Raw genomic sequence first — 17,846 nt, forward strand, 5'->3', positions numbered from 1 at the left:
TTCTGACAAACGGGTCATAGCGGTTGTGAAAAACTGTATGAAAGAAGAAGACAGTAAATGACAGGATTTGCAGTGAACACTTTACTGTATTGCAAATGAAAATGACTTACAGTAGAGTAAAGAGGATTTAGCTGTCATTCATTACTGTATTGTCACATACACAAAAAGAAAAAGGAGCAGAAGCTGTGATCAATGTAATCTTCAATCCATTAGTTTTGAACATGAGGTTTTCTGTTTTGACAAACCGTGTGAAAGCAATTGAAAATTCACCAGTTACAGTTTTTTACGATTGAATAAACACTAAAATCTAAAGTTTTGCCCAATTATCAAAACCTTACACTCAAGGAGCAAAACTTGGCCCCAGATTTGCACCACTGTAAGCACAATGAGTCCGTTCACACTTTGTGCAAAACAACACACACAGTGATTTGAAACACTAACACACACGTCTATGCATTAGACACAGAAGTATATCAAGATGTCACTTCCTTGCAATTCTAAAGCACTGACTGTCAAATTACCACACCTATGAGCCAGTTGATTGAACACTGCCATCAGGTGTGCAAACACAAGATTGCTTAATTGTAGACACACCAATCAGGTTTAAGCACTATAAAAATGCAGCAGGTGAGTTCACCAAACTTAACCAAAATGGAAGGAAGAGGAAGAGGAATAGTGAGGATGAGAGGGGGAATCGGAGAAGGAGGAGAAGGAGGAGGCAGAGGCCGTGCCAGAGGCCATGGCCGAGGAAGAGGAAGAGGAAGAGGAAGGGGAAGACTTCAAGCAGGAGGAGGTGAAGCTCAAAGGAGAAGAGGTCCAACTTTAAGCAATGAAATTCGCGCAACTCTTGTGGACCATGTTGTGAACCATGGATTGACGCTGAGGGAGGCTGGACTGAGAGTCCAGCCAAATCTCAGCAGATTCACCGTGGCATCTGTCATAAGGGCATTCAGACTGGAAAACAGGTAAAAAAAAATACCTGTTTACAGCTTCTTACTGTATGCACCCCATATCAGCACTTTTGATACCCCTTCCTGTGACATTTTACAGTAGGTTACATGTATTTTGTTCTACATAGGATTGAGGGTCGAGTACAACGAGGAGGAAGGGCTCCCATTTTCACACCACCGCAGGAGAGGGAGATTGTGAATATGGTTTTGGCAAATAATGCCATCAGGCTTCGTGAAATCCAGGCCAAAATTATTGAAGACCAAATCATCTTTCAGAATGTGAATCAGGTCTCTCTGTCCACCATAGCTTGTATCCTGAAGGCACATCAGGTACAAATGAAACAGATGTACCGAGTGCCTTTTGAGAGGAACTCAGAGAGGGTCAAACAGCTGCGGCATGAGTATGTGGAGGTATGTATTGTTCATTTTAGCACTCTGATGTTGCATACTGCACACATAACCTTTTTTTACATGTAAATGTACTGTACACTAAATCTATGCTGAACTACACAATCTTGTATTTCACTGTATTTTAGAGAGTTTTACAAATGGATGCTGAGGCCCTTCAGCATGAGTTCATCTACATAGACGAGGCGGGGTTCAACCTCTCAAAGGTCAGAAGGAGGGGAAGAAATGTAATTGGCCAGAGGGCAATTTTTAGTGTCCCGGGGCAACGTGGGGGTAACATCACCCTTTGCGCGGCAATCACCCAGAATGGGGTCCTCCACCGCCATGCCAACATGGGTCCGTATAAAACACCTCACATCCTTACATTTTTGGACAGAGTATACAACCTCACAATCATAAATAACATGCAGATCCAATATGTTGTCACCTGGGACAATGTTTCATTCCACCGCTCTGCTCTGGTTCAGAACTGGTTTACGCAGCACCCACATTTCACAGTCCTTTTCCTACCACCATATTCTCCATTTCTTAACCCAATTGAAGAATTTTTCTCGGCATGGCGGTGGAAGGTTTACGATCTGCACCCCCTGGCTCGGGTAGCCCTCATTCAGGCCATGGAGGAGGCCTGTGACCAGATTGAGGCCACAGCCATACAGGGGTGGATACGGCATGCACGGCGATTCTTTCCCCGCTGTCTTGCAAATGAGGATATCGCCTGTGATGTGGATGAAATTCTCTGGCCAGATCCAGCTAGGAGAAGAGACCAACAGTAGCAATTTATGTGCTGTGTTTTCTTTTTGGGGGGGGTTCTTTTTTTGTACAGGATAAAATGTTATGTTCATGAAAACTGGGAAATGTTTTTTTTTTTTTCGCCATGTTGGCTTGAGTATATGTAAAAAAATAAATAACATTGTCAACAGCATTAGTCTTGTGTCCTGTGTGGTGTCTACAGTAATGCATACAAGTGTTCACTGTGTGTATTGTTTTGCAAAAAGTGTGAGCAGACATTGTGTTTACAGTTGTGCAAATCCGAGCGATGTTTTGCAAATTCACTGTGTGCTTCACCCATACTACTCTATGCACTTAGAAGCAGAATTAGCCGAAAGTGTTTAAGGTTTTCAACAGCAGAGTGTAACTGGGGCAAACAGAGTTAAGTCATATGCAACGTGTGTGTTTCATATGGTAAAAAAATATGGTTTTGATAAGTTAGTGTATAGTTTTTACAAGAGTCGTTCATTTTGCAAAGGAGTTAAGGTGTTTTGCTAATTGGGTATGTGGTTGTGCTATTCATGTGTTGGGTTTTGCTAAACAAAACAAAACAATCAAAATTGTGTTTATTCAATCGTAAAAAACTGTATTATCAGGTCATATAGGTGAAGTTGTGATGAAAAAATATATACCAACATGGCATTTACAGTTTTTTTACAACCGCTATGACCCGTTTGTCAGAACCTTAAAAACTTTTTCAAAACTGTTAACGCACATCACACCTGAAACACACAATTCCCCAAACAGTTAATTTAATGCTCAAAATCACACAGTGTAACTAAACACAAACACACACTTCCAAAATACAATAATACACTAACACAATTCACCAAATCTACCAAAACACTGACACACGTTGTCTTCAACAGAAACATTTAGTCAGTCACAGCACAGTGTCATAAAAAACACTGACAACTGATGGAAGAACACAAACTCAATCACTTTGCATGTGTCAAATCTACTTGTTTTCCTTTTTCTTTAGTCTCCAAAAGCTCCAAATCCAGACTTGTTTACTCCATCCAGACTAGAAAACAAAGCAGCATGGAGCCCTACTGTAAATTTACCTCTAAAGTTCTGGCTGTAAACTCCATGAGGCCAGTTTCAGTTTGATGATGATATACCAAGTAAAACTGGAGACAAGCTCAAATATGTTTAGTATAAAATGATAAAACTGGATGTAACCCTCTTATGTTATATTTGCGACCTTTGTTCACTTTTCCAAAATTTAAAATTATTTTTTGAGCATTATAGTGTTTTGAAAGTTAAAAAAAAGATTCAAAATCACATTTAGTGTTGGACTAAAGGACTAAAAAATACACAAAATTATCAAAACAGACACAAAAAGACACAAAATGACTAAAAACAGACACAAAATGACCCCCAAAAAAAATAGCCCAAGACTCCATAGATATAATGTATGTGATGATGTTTTTCATTTTTCAATTGTTGGGCATGAATTTTGTTCCTTTTTTTTTTTGTACAACACTCATTACAAAAAATGAACGAGCCATGTCAGAGCAGCTTTGCAGAATATTTACAGTTTTTTACAACCGCTATGACCCGTTGTTCAATACTTTTAATGCTTTTTCAAAAATACAATTAACAATTAACACAATTCTTCTTCTTTTGACACAAAATACACACATTTTACACACTTAAAATTAGTTTTAACTCCTTTTACACACAAGCTCAATCAAGACCAAAACAGTAGATGTTACATTTTTTCACAACCGCTATGACCCGTTTGTCAGAACCTTAAAAACTTTTTCAAAACTGTTAACGCACATCACACCTGATACACTCAATTCCCCAAACAGTTAATTTCATGGTCAGAATCACCCAGTGTAACTAAACACAGACATACACTTCCAAAATACAGTAATACACTAACACAGTTCACCAAATCTACCAAAACACTGACACAAGTTGTCTTCCAACAGAAACATTTAGTCAGTCACAGCACCGTGTCATAAAAAAAACTGACAACTGATGGAAGAACACAAACCGAATCACTTTGCATGTTTCTTAGCTACTTTTTTTCCTTTTTCTTTTACAATCAACAGATTATTGTATTGATCATACATGTAAATTAACCCTCTGGAGTCTCCAAAAGCTCCAAAGCATGACTTCTTCATCATCCAGACTAGAAAACAAAGCAGCGTGGAGCCCTACTGTAAATTTACCTCTAAAGTTCTGGCTGTAAACTCCATGAGGCCAGTTTCAGTTTGATGATGATATACCAAGTAAAACTGGAGACAAGGTCAAATATATTTAGTATAAAATGATAGAACTGGATGGAATCCTCTTATATGTTATATTTGCAACCTTTGTTCACATTTGCAACATTTACAATTCTTTATTGAGCATGATAGTGTTTTGAAAGGAAAAAAAAGATTCAAAATCACATTTTATGTTGGACTGAAGGACTATACAGTTTTTCACAACCGCTATGACCCGTTTGTCAGAACCTTAAAAACTTTTTCAAAACTGTTAACGCACATCACACCTGATACACTCAATCCCCCAAACAGTTAATTTCATGGTCAAAATCACCCAGTGTAACTAAACACAGACACACACTTCCAAAATACAATAATACACTAACACAATTCACCAAATCTACCAAAACACTGACACACGTTGTCTTCCAACAGAAACATTTAGTCAGTCACAGCACCGTGTCATAAAAAACACTGACAACTGATGGAAGAACACAAACCGAATCACTTTGCATGTTTCTTATCTACTTTTTTTCCTTTTTCTTTTACAATCAACAGATTATTGTATTGATCATACATGTAAATTAACCCTCTGGAGTCTCCAAAAGCTCCAAAGCATGACTTCTTCATCATCCAGACTAGAAAACAAAGCAGCGTGGAGCCCTACTGTAAATTTACCTCTAAAGTTCTGGCTGTAAACTCCATGAGGCCAGTTTCAGTTTGATGATGATATACCAAGTAAATCTGGAGACAAGCTCAAATATATTTAGTATAAAATGATAGAACTGGATGGAACCCTCTTACGTATATGTTGTATTTGCGACCTTTGTTCACATTTGCAACATTTACTGTAAAATTCTTTATTGAGCATGATAGTGTTTTGAAAGTAAAAAAAGATTCAAAATCACATTTTATGTTGGACTGAATGACTAAAAAAGACACAAAATGACTTACAAAGACATGAAAAGACATGAAAATTATTCAAAAATGGACAAAATAGCCTCCATAGAGTCAATGTTTGTGATGATGTTCTTCATTTTTCATTTGTTGGCCATGAATTTTGGTCCTTTTTTGTACAACACTCAGTACAGAAAGTGAACGAGCCGTGTCAGAGCAGCTTTGCAGAATGTTTACGTATGAAAGAAGAAGATAGTGAATGACAGGATTTGCAGTAAACACTTTACTGTATTGCAAATTAAAATGACTTACAGTAGAGTAAAGAGGTAAAAAAAAATCAGCTGTCATTCATTACTGTATTGCCAAATAGACAAAAAGAAAGAGGAGCAGAAGCTGTGATCAATGTTATCTTCAATTCATTAGTTTTGAACATGAGGTTTTCTGTTTTGAAAGCAATTGAAAATTCACCAGTTAACATCTACTGTTTTGGTCTTGATTGAGCTTGTGTGTAAAAGGAGTTAAAACTAATTTTAAATGTGTAAAATGTGTGTATTTTGTGTCAAAAGAAGAAGAATTGTGTTAATTGTATCGCCCACACAGGCTGATGTTGTGGTAACTGTGTGAAGAGTTTTGAAAAAGCGGTAAAAGTATTGAACAACGGGTCATAGCGGTTGTGAAAAACTGTAAAAGACACAAAATGACCAAAAAAAGACACAAAATGACTAAAAAGACACAAAATGACTTACAAAGACATGAAAAGACATGAAAAGGATTCAAAAATAGACAAAATAGCCCAAGACTCCAGATAATGTTTGTGATGATGTTCTTCATTTTTCATTTGTTGGCCATGAATTTTGTCCCTTTTTTGTACAACACTCAGTACAGAAAGTGACCGAGCCATGTCAGAGCAGCTTTGCAGAATGTTTACATATGAAAGAAGAAGATAGTGAATGACAGGATTTGCAGTTAACACTTTACTGTATTGCAAATGAAAATGACTTACAGTAAAGTAAAGAGGGGAAAAAATCAGCTGTCATTCATTACTGTATTGTCAAATAGACAAAAATAAAAAGGAGCAGAAGCTGTGATCAATGTAATCTACAATCCATTAGTTTTGAACATGAGGTTTTCTGTTTTGACAAACCGTGTGAAAACAATTGAAAATTCACCAGTTAACATCTACTGTTTTGGTCTTGATTGAGCTTGCGTGTAAAAGGAGTTAAAACTAGTTTTAAATGTGTAAAATGTGTGTATTTTGTGTCAAAAGAAGAAGAATTGTGTTAATTGTATCGTCCACACAGGCTGATGTTGTGGTAACTGTGTGAAGAGTTTTGGAAAAGCGTTAAAAGTATTGAACATCGGGTCATAGCGGTTGTAAAAAACTGTAACTGGTGAATTTTCAATTGCTTTCACACAGTTTGTCAAAACAGAAAACCTCATGTTCAAAACTAATAGATTGAAGATTACATTGATCACAGCTTCTGCTCCTTTTTCTTTTTGTGTATTTGACAATACAGTAGTGAATGACAGCTGATTTTTTTTACCTCTTTACTCTACTGTAAGTCATTTTCATTTGCAATACAGTAAAGTGCTTACTGCAAATCCTGTCATTTACTGTCTTCTTCTTTATAAACATTCTGCAAAGCTGCTCTGACATGGCTCGTTCACTTTCTGTACTGAGTGTTGTACAAAAAAGGGACAAAATTCATGGCCAACAAATGAAAAATGAAGAACATCATCACAAACATTGTCTCTATGGAGTCTTGGGCTATTTTGTCCATTTTTTAATCATTTTCATGTCTTTGTAAGTCATTTTGTGTCTTTTTTAGTCCTTCAGTCCAACATACTGTAAAATGTGATTTTGAATCTTTTTTTACTTTCAAAACACTATCATGCTCAATAAAGAATTTTACAGTAAATGTTGGAAATGTGAACAAAGGTTGCAAATATAACATATAAGAGGATTCCATCCAGTTCTATCATTTTATACTAAATATATTTGACCTTGTCTCCAGTTTTACTTGGTATATCATCATCAAACTGAAACTGGCCTCATGGAGTTTACAGCCAGAACTTTATAGGTAAATTTACAGTAGGGCTCCACGCTGCTTTGTTTTCTAGTCTGGATGATGAAGAAGTCATGCTTTGGAGCTTTTGGAGACTCCAGAGGGTTAATTTACATGTATGATCAATACAATAATCTGTTGATTGTAAAAGAAAAAGGAAAAAAGTTGATTTGACACATGCAAAGTGATTGAGTTTGTGTTCTTCCATCAGTTGTCAGTGTTTTTTATGACACTGTGCTGTGACTGACTAAATGTTTCTGTTGAAGACAACGTGTGTCAGTGTTTTGGTAGATTTGGTGAATTGTGTTAGTGTATTATTGTATTTTGGAAGTGTGTGTTTGTGTTTAGTTACACTGTGTGATTTTGAGCATGAAATTAATTGTTTGGAAAAGTGTGTGTATCAGGTGCGATGTGCGTTAACAGTTTTGAAAAAGTTTTTAAGGTTCTGACAAACTGGTCATAGTGGTTGTGTAAAACTGTATGAAAGAAGAAGACAGTAAATGACAGGATTTGCAGTGAACACTTTACTGTATTGCAAATGAAAATGACTTACAGTAGAGTAAAGAGGATTTAGCTGTCATTCATTACTGTATTGTCACATTCACAAAAAGAAAAAGGAGCAGAAGCTGTGATCAATGTAATCTTCAATCCATTAGTTTTGAACATGAGGTTTTCTGTTTTGACAAACCGTGTGAAAGCAATTGAAAATTCACCAGTTAACACCTACTGTTTTGATCTTGATTGAGATTGTGTGTAAAAGGAGTTAAAACCAACTTTAAACATGTAAAATGTGTGTATTTTGTGTCAAAACAGGCTGATGTTGTGGTAACTGTGTGAAGAGTTTTGAAAAAGCGGTAAAAGTATTGAACAACGGGTCATAGCGGTTGTAAAAAAACTGTAAACAAAGGATTCAAAAATGGACAAAATAGCCCCAGACTCCATAGAGTTAACGGCCTTGTGAGTACAGAGGAGCTTTGCACCATGAACCGAATGAACCAAAAGACTTATTACTGCGTTCTTGCCTCCATATTCTGGCTGAGCACAGATCTGAACTCAGATTACAGGATTTCTTTTATAAAGTAAGCAGCTTTACTGTGTATGAAAGTGATGACATATATCTGACCTCATCATGGGAAAATGCAAATAGGTTTGGTTATACTTATGATTATGAGACAGGGTGCCCCTGGGAAAAGGAGCAACACACACAGAGACATCTTGTATGTTTGTATAATTTAGTTTTTTTCTGTAATTTTGTGTGTTTTTTGGTCTTTTTGTGTCTTTTTGTAATTTTGTGTGTTCTTTGGTCATTTTGTGTCTTTCTTTAGTAAATTAGTGTCATTTTTTAAGTAATTTAGGTTTTTTTTCTGTCATTTTGTGTCTTTTTTTTAGTAATTTCTGTCTTTTTTTGGTCATTTTGATACTGCCTCCTGCGGCCCCCAGGTGATTTGAGTTTGAGACCCCTGACCTAGAGTGATGACACTCATTGTGCTCATGCTTGGTTAGTGTCCCTCCATTCTTGCTAGAAAGGGAGCCGCATTTGAAACTTCCTGACGGCTTTATCTACAAAAGTTTGTTTTTGAGGTTAAAAAATTACTTTTCTTTCTGATGTACTTTTTTGGATTTTTTGGTCCTTTCGTGATTATTTCTAGTCAATTTGTGTCTCTTTGTGTTCCTTTTTTGTCTCTTTACGGTTATTTTGTTTCTTTTTGAGGTCATGTTGTGTCTCTTTGTAGTCCCTCTGTGTCTTTTTGTGTCTGCATGTGATGCTTTTTGTGTCTCTTTTTGGTCATTTTGTGTCTGTTTGTGGTCCTTTTTTGACTCTTTGTAGTCATTTTGTCATTTGTTTTCGTGTCACTTTGTAATCATTTTGTTCTTCTTCTAGTCAGTTTGAGTCCCTTTGCAGTTGCTTTTTGTTTCTTTGTGTCTTTTGCGCCCTTTCAGTCATGTTGAGTCTTTTTGCAGATGTTTCTTTGTAGTTGTTTAGGTGTCCTTGTTGTAATTTTTGTTCTATGTTGTCATTTTGAGTCTCTTCCTAGTCAATATAGTGAAATATTTTATGTGAAGGCCAGAGGGGTCCCTGACACTTGGGGGGCCCTAGGGCCTGGGGCCATGAATTGCAGAAATAAGTAACAAAGTACCAACCCAATTAAAAAACACTTGAGACTTGGAACACTTGAAATGAATGAACGTGAACTTAATGTTGCCCCTTTTATTCACAATTTGTAGGGGAGACCAGGGACAGTTGTAACAGGGGACGGTTGTAACACCTTGAATTCCTCCAATCAGAAACAACCTAGAGCATGGGTCTCAAACTTGCGGCCCGCGGACCAATTGCGTCCCTCGTGACTATATTTTGTGGCCCCCACCTTGATATAAAAGTTTAATGTGAGGTTTATATGAATGGCATTTTACCGTGTTGTGTGTGGAAGCTCCCTTTAATTACTTTTTTGGTAATTTTGTGTCTTTTTTTAATCATTTTGTGTCTTTTTTGGTATTTCTGTTGTTTTTTGGCGGGTAATTTTGTGTCTTTTTTTAGTATTTTTGTGTCTTTTTTGGTAATTCTGTGTCTTTTTTTGGTCATTTTGTTTAATTTTTAAGTAACTCATTTTTTTCTGTAATTTTGTGTCTTTTTGGGTCAATTTGTGTCTTTAATAATTTTGTGTCTTTTTTAGTAAATCTGTGTTTTTTTGGGTCATTTTGTGTCTTTTGTTAATAATTTTGTGTCTTTTTTGGTAATTCTGTGTCTTTTTTGGTCATTTTGTTTCTTTAAGTAATTGAGTTTTTTTTCTCTGTAATTTTGTGTCTTTTTTGGGTCATTTTGTATCTTTTTTGGTAATTTTGTGTGGGTTTTTTTGGTCATTTCGTGTCTTTTTTTAGTAATTTTTTGTCTTTTTTTGGTAATTTTGTGTCTTTTCTGAGTAATTTAGTTTTTTTCTGTCTTTTTGTGTCTTTTTAGTAATTTGTGTCTTTTTTTGGTCATTTTGATACTGCCTCCAGCGGCCCCCAGGTGATTTGAGTTTGAGACCCCTGACCTAGAGTGATGACACTCATTGTGCTCATGCTTGGTTAGTGTCCCTCCATTCTTGCTAGAAAGGGAGCCGCATTTGATACTTCCTGACGGCTTTATCTACAAAAGGTTGTTTTTGCGGTTAAAACATTACTTTTCTTTCTGATGTACTTTTTTGGATACTATTATAAGATCAAATGTCTGTGAATTATTAGTATAGTATAGTATAGTTTAGTATTAGTGAAGTATTATAAGAATCAACCAAGTTTCATTTATATTTTAAAAACTAGCTAAGGTTAGGGATAGAGTTGCAGATATTGGTATTAAAGGGAAACTATAGTATACTATAGTATACTACTATAGAGAGAGAGAGAGAGAGAGAGAGAGAGAGAGAGAGAGAGAGACAGAGAGAGACAGAGAGAGACAGAGAGAGACAGAGAGAGAACTGAGACCTCAGCTCCTCTATATAGCCTGGATATAGAGACTGGATTCAGGTGTGCTTCTCCAGCCTCCTCCAGCCTCTGCAGACTGGAGGAGTGGCCTGACCTGTGGCCCCTCCTACAAAGGAAGACAAATACAACATGCCACAACACACAGAGGGGGAGGGGGTCATCACACAGTTTAAAGACTGTATATAAAGCAATTTTGCAACTTGTGCAAATTTTATAAAACCACTTAAGTACATTATTTCTGCAGCTGACAGATTGAAGTGTATAATATAATAAATTGGTTATTCCAATGTAATTGGTTTTTGATGTTTGGCTAAAAATTGCAAAAAGTGTTACAACTGTCCCTACACATGACTTGTGATTTTGGTGGAATATTTATCTTTCCTTATGGTATTGCTACTTTACTTGAGTAAAGGATTAAGTTCTGATTATCACTAGGTGGTGCCAATCTTATTAATGGAAAATGGTTAGTACAAATTCTAATGCTGATATATAAACAAATATTGATGTAATTTCCATGGTGTTCACTGCTACTCCCACTGCTCCTTGTGGAGTATTAAGGCAAAAAAAAAGTTTTTTTTTAAAGTATAGGCCTCTACCAAATAGTTGAGAAGTTGCTTCATGGTGTTTGTAAAACAGAAAACGAAAATCTAAATTACAAACCCATGTAGTATTTTAAAGCTAGTTTTATGTTAATAATACCAACACTTGTTTTATTTTAATCATGGAAAAGGTAGTATTACCACTACTAGCACTTTTTCCACAAGTCTGTTCAACATATTTACCATTTCCTACAACACTTTAAAAACTTTAGAAATTTTTAGAAAACCATACTGAGAGCTTTTTTCTATAAAATACTATGTACGCTGATTAGGGCCTGGTAAGAGCAATAAAATAATCTGAGGAGGTAAACAAATGCATTATTATTGTATTCTTCAAAAAGTTGAAATTATGAGAATAAAGTCGAAATACAATAATGAGAAAAATGCTGAAATGTCGAGAATAAAGCCAACTTTTTGAGTTCGGTAAAGCAGACTGCAAGCTACAACCTGATTTTCCTCAATATATGTAAAATAAATACATAAATAAATTACATAAAAATGAGATTTTCCCAAAACAACTGATTTTTTTGTTGGAAAAAAAATTAGTTCTGACTTAATTCTCAGATTTCCGACTTTACTCTTGGAATTTTGACTTTATTTTCAGAATTCTGAGAAAAAGTCAGAACTCAAATATTTTTCATGTGTGGATGTATTTTTTTTTTTTTAAATCATGTATGAAATGGAATAACATTAAATGTATCATCAGTATTTTATTTCATGACAAATCATCCATTTTAATTAACATTGGCTTATCTTCACTGCTTTTACAACAAAACTTTGCTATATTCTAAAGCTGTTTGGTAGAGCATGTTATCTTATTCTTAATGAAACTGAAAAGGGATGCTATTTAAAGAGACAGTAACATCTTGTAGATCTTTTTTTAGCATAACATACCCAAAACCAAATGATAGAGATTGCTTAGTTCAATAAAGTAGACTCAATAGAGTGACTCAAATATGGCCTAAAAGTCATGCAGAAAACAATTGGTCCCAGATCACCACTAGATGGTGTGCTCAGCCCTGGAACCACCTGTGACAATTAACAACATGCTGTCCTTGTTTCCATTAATTTCAACATAAAAGAAGCAACAATTAACTTTTTGTATTTGAAAGACTTTTTGTCCTTCAACTCTATGGAGTCTGGGGCTATTTTGTTGGTTTTTGACTCTTTTTCATTCTGCCTGTATATGCAGCTTAAATAATGATCACCATGCCATGCTGGTATCATCTTTTTCAGCACAATCTCGCCTGATTATTATTTTGTCATTTTGACTTACTGGATCAACATTTTGAAACACAAAAATACACATAAACACACATACACACAAAATACAGAAAAAAACACACATAAAAAAAAACCATCCACAAAATTACAAAAAAACAAAAATAAACACACACACACACACACACACACACACACACACACAAAATACAAAAAAACACACATAAAAAACAAAAACACAAATAGACACACAAAAAGCACAATTTTATGTTTTACAAAAAAATACGTTTTGTTTTTACAAAAAACACACAGAACACACACAAAAAATCACAAATAACACAGGAAAAACACAAAAATAATAATTAAAAAAACACACAAAAAACAGTAAACACAAAAGATTGCATAAAAAATGTTGAAACGCACACTGCAAATTTTGAAAAATCTAAGTAAAAGTAAAATCATGTTGCACTTGGTAGTAATGATTTTTTCTTTTACTACTGAAAAAGAGTTGACGCACTAAATGAGACATGGAAACTTGGAAAAGCCAGAACTTTAGAGGGAAGCTGACAGCAAGGCTCCATGCTGCTTCATTTTTACTTCATGGCGTCATGAAGAAGTCGTGTTCCGGTGCTTTCGTGGACTCCAGAGGGTTAAATCATCATCAAGATTTAATGACTATTGTCAACCTTTAATACATTCATTTGTTCGTTTATTTTTTTGTAACATGACCTTTCAAAGTGTTACTTTATATCAAACATCACCCAGTGAGTGTGAGGGAGGGAAATCCCTCTTGGCCTGTGCTGGAGAGATAAATGGGCTTACAGGTCCTAGGCCCTGCTTGCATAATGTGACGCTGATGATACCTGAGGACTTGTGACAGCTCCTGCAGTGTAAATACAACACAGGGCTTCCCTCACATGTCATGGTAAGTTCACCCTTAGGTCCCCTGCTGGGTGGCTTCATTTACCCACACTTCATCAGAAAGGATATCCAACTAATCACAGAAGCATCTGCCTGGGAGCCAAGGTCAGCTCATTTTGGAACCTGCATGGGAACAGAACAGAAGGGCTTAACGTCTGGTAATCAGATCCCCTGTTGGACGAGGAGGAGCGACACCTGTAGCAGGATGCCTGGAGAATTAACAAAGCTTTATTTCTCCGTGCATTTACAGCCAATGGAAAAGGAATTCCAGTACAATATAAAGTAAGGTTGGTGCTGCCAACTTTGACTTGAATGTCTTTAAACACCAAGAGGACAAAACATGGCAATTATTTGCATTATAAAGCAACAAAATGCATTCCATACACTGTAAAAAATGTCTGTAGATTTTACAGTGAAAAACTGCTAAACCATGACAGTAAAAGACTGTAAAATGATAAATGGGTTAATTCAGTTTCAGTAACAATGAAACACCATAAATGTATATATCAGCCAAAACAGTATTTTTTACAGTTAAAAAAAAAAAATTCTCCACTGTAAAATACACAGCAGTTTGTAGCAAAAATATACTGTAATATATATACAAGCATTACTGTAATTTTAGTATTTATTTTTTGCAAAAATACTTTTTCCTCACTGTTAAATATACTAAACACCATATCTCTAAAATACAAAAAACAAAAATATACTGTAATATTTAATTGTAAAATCTTTAAAATATGCAGCATTTATAAAGTAATTTCTTGTCAAATATATGGAAAAACGTTTTATTTGGTAAAATATGGAATAAAATGACAATCCTAAATGTGAAATCAACAGTGATAATATCATTTCACCATAATATTAGAAAATGTTGCACTGTATTTATTACGGTAAAGTTCTGGCAACCACAGCTGCCGGTTTCTTACCGTAAAAACAACATTTTTTTACAGTGTAATTCTGCTTGATTTGACCTGAACTGACTTGGTTGCAACACAGCGCATGGCCTTAATATTATAGGCTTTATCTGACGTTTTTGTCATAACTGATTATGCACATAAAACCACAGCCACAACTCACAAGAGATTATTGAGAACTTCAAAGCTCAGTATCTCAGGACTCTATTATATCAGGCACACATGGATGGATGGATTTCTGAACAGGCCTACAGGGGCCCAGTGTCAACCCCTGCCCCCTTGGACTTCAGCTGAAAAATGTGATAACTGTTTCTGCAAAAGTCCTGATAAACTGTGACGGTTCTAGACCAATTTTACCCTGGGGGCCAAGGAGGGGTCAGTGATTAATCAGAGGGGCACATTAAAAGATGATATTTAAGAATTCAAAACCGTGGGTAACACTTTACAATAACCCTCATTTATAAATGGTAAACATAAAGTTTACTAATGTTTAATCATCATTTATAAAGCGTATATAGGCCATTTAGAATGGTAAATACATAATTTTTTAATGTTTAACTAACTACATAATTTATAAATGACAAATAGATGGTATATTAATGTAAGTTTATAGTTACTTTACCATGAACAAACAATTAAATTAAAATTAATAGTTTATTAATAGTTTTAGTTGGACTCATTTTAACATTTTTAACACCATATTAAGTATGTTAATGATTTTGAAATGATTCATATACCTTTAAGAAATTGATTTAAAACATTTAACGATTGAATATGTTTAGCACTTTGTAAATGGTAAATAATTGGTCTATAAACCATCTATAAACATCACTTAGTTGGTTATTGTAAAGTGTTACCCAAAACATTTATTTAAGCTTATTTAAAAATCTAATTAAAGTATATTTGGAAGATACAAATACACTGATTGAAACAATGAGACTTACCAACAATAACAACTATTTTTGTACGACAATGACATTTCTCATTTTTGTGCTCAGTTACTTTTATTTTGATTTTGAAAGTGCAGTACAGTGAGAATGATCTTTTTATATACATATACATAGGCTTTTATTGCATAATTAAATATTATACAATGTACACATTTTAGGTTCCTTTTGTGTACAATGAGATATTGTTTGAACAAATAATAGGTAAAAATTGTTCGGTCGTATATATTATAAATGTATCATTTTATTATTAGTTTGACACAGGGGTCACAGCAGGGGCCAAGGGCTTCTTCACGGGGGCAGTGGCCCCTGTTGGCCCCTGTGTAGAACTGCCACTGGCCGTAATATTGCTGTCCATTCACATTGCAGTCCGGCATTGCGTAATGATGTGGGAGGAGACAGTAGTCGCGTGTTACAGAGCAGCAGCAGCGCAGAATGTATGTGCCCCAAAAACAACGTCACTGTCTAAACAAAAGGCACTTCCGATAAAATATTTTGTCGTTTTTGTGTAAACGGGGCCTAAAGCAAAGTGTCACGACCGAACCAAAATGCACAACTCTTTAGACCAAAGTTTCAAAATAAAAGTTTTGTAAACAAAATAAAAATCACTCTTGACAGAGGAAAAAAATGACACTAATCTCAGAAACTAAAACGTACAATACTAAGGCTTGACTAAGAAGAAACGAAATTAACAAACAGAAAATCATTCTTTAAAGGCTAAACTAAGACTAAGAACACAAACAGAAAAACACTCTTGCGAACAAAGTATAAAAAACTTCCAGTGGCACACCTGGTAGAGCGCATACCATAGGTATATGTATTTAAAAAGCATCTAAATGAGACATATATAAAATTACATTCAAATAAAAAATTTAAGACTAAAAACGATACGTTACGGCTGCTTGTCGTTCTTTATTTATTGTATTGTTTCTCCACATTACTCTTCCATTTATGTAAATTCAGCTGTGAGGTTGCCTGGAGTTGGTTGGACCTGAGAGACCGCCTACTTCCTGGTTCTACTGCCTGTACTCGTCTGTGATTGGTGCGGCGGAGATTCCTGGGAGGCAGCCAATCAGGAGGACTTCAATCAACAGGCTGCACCTTATAAAAGGCTCATGCGTCCACAATTCATGGCTGTGAGACAGTGAGCAGTCTGCCTGTGCTGTTGGGTTATATCAATTTGTATAAATTAGGAGTATTGTATTGTTGTCTGTTGCAGCAGTATTGTTTGACTGTCTGAGAGAGTTTCAGACAGTGTGTTTCTTTTGAACTCTGTAATTTCTGTAGTTTATCAATTTGTTAGTTAAAGAACACCAAGACTTTGGACATTGTTTAAATCTTAGTTTGTTTTGGTCGTTTTGTGAAAGCTTATGGGTGCTGATCTCCTTTTGTCTCTTAGTTTTGTTTAAGCCAAGAGTTTGGTAATTTATTTTATTTGTATATCGTATTGTCTATTGTCAGCTCCATACAGTCTCTTTTTGTTGTATAAAAGTTTTCTCTTACTGGTTAATAAACACCTGATTTAACCAGAACCTCCCAGTGTTACGTTCCACCTCATTTCTATTCCTTTTTCACATGTTACAGCTCACAAAATCGAGCGGGGTCGTAACATAAATGGGGGCTCGTCCGGGATAGAAATGAAATTGTAAATTGACACAATTGTCAGGTTTGTCAGTGTTTAGTTGGTGAGAGTTTGCTGAGCTCCTTTGACTACTAGGTAGGTGAACTCATTAGTGGATTCAGCTGTCTACTTGAGTGAGTGCTGCTGGCTCCTGAGCACCATGGCAGAAAAGTTTAACATGGATAATTTTGTAGTACATCCTACCATTGAACAGGTACATAGTTGTAGGAAGGATGATTTAGTAGAGATAGCTAGTCACTTCATGATTCCCTTTGTCAGGTCCATGCTTAAAAAAAGAAATTAAAGAACGAGTGATTAGTGGCTTGGTGGAACAGGGTGTGATTACTCTGACTGAGCAGTTGCAGTCTGTGTCTCTTCCCAGTCCCTCAGCAGAAGCAGAGAGTGGTTCAAGTACTGAGACACCCTCAGACTCTGGGAAAGTCTACCAGGCAGGTGAGCGAGCAAAGAACCAGTTTACTCTGCCTAAGTATGATTCTTCCCCACAGAGCAGTACTGGCCATACTGAGGCTCGGCTTAAAGTTTGTCTTGCTCGGTTACAACTGGAAGCTCAGGAGCGGGAAATGCAATCCAAGCTCCTGCTCCAGTTGGAAATAAGAAAAGCTGAACTGCAGGAAGAAACTGAGAGGGCAGTGAGACTGAGGCAACTTGAGCTTGAGGTTTCTGCCATGGGGCGAAGTGCTCCTAGAGGTTCAGGTATTTCACCACCTTCCGCCACTTCCACTAGTTCACCTCAGATAGCATTTGACATTAGTAAGCATGTGGCTTTAGTACCTGTATTTCGGGATAAGGAAGTTGACTCCTATTTCAATGTATTTGAGAGGATAGCGGCTGCTTT

This window comes from Centropristis striata, chromosome 21 (assembly GCF_030273125.1).
Source record: "Centropristis striata isolate RG_2023a ecotype Rhode Island chromosome 21, C.striata_1.0, whole genome shotgun sequence".
In the NCBI taxonomy this organism is placed as follows: domain Eukaryota; kingdom Metazoa; phylum Chordata; class Actinopteri; order Perciformes; family Serranidae; genus Centropristis; species Centropristis striata.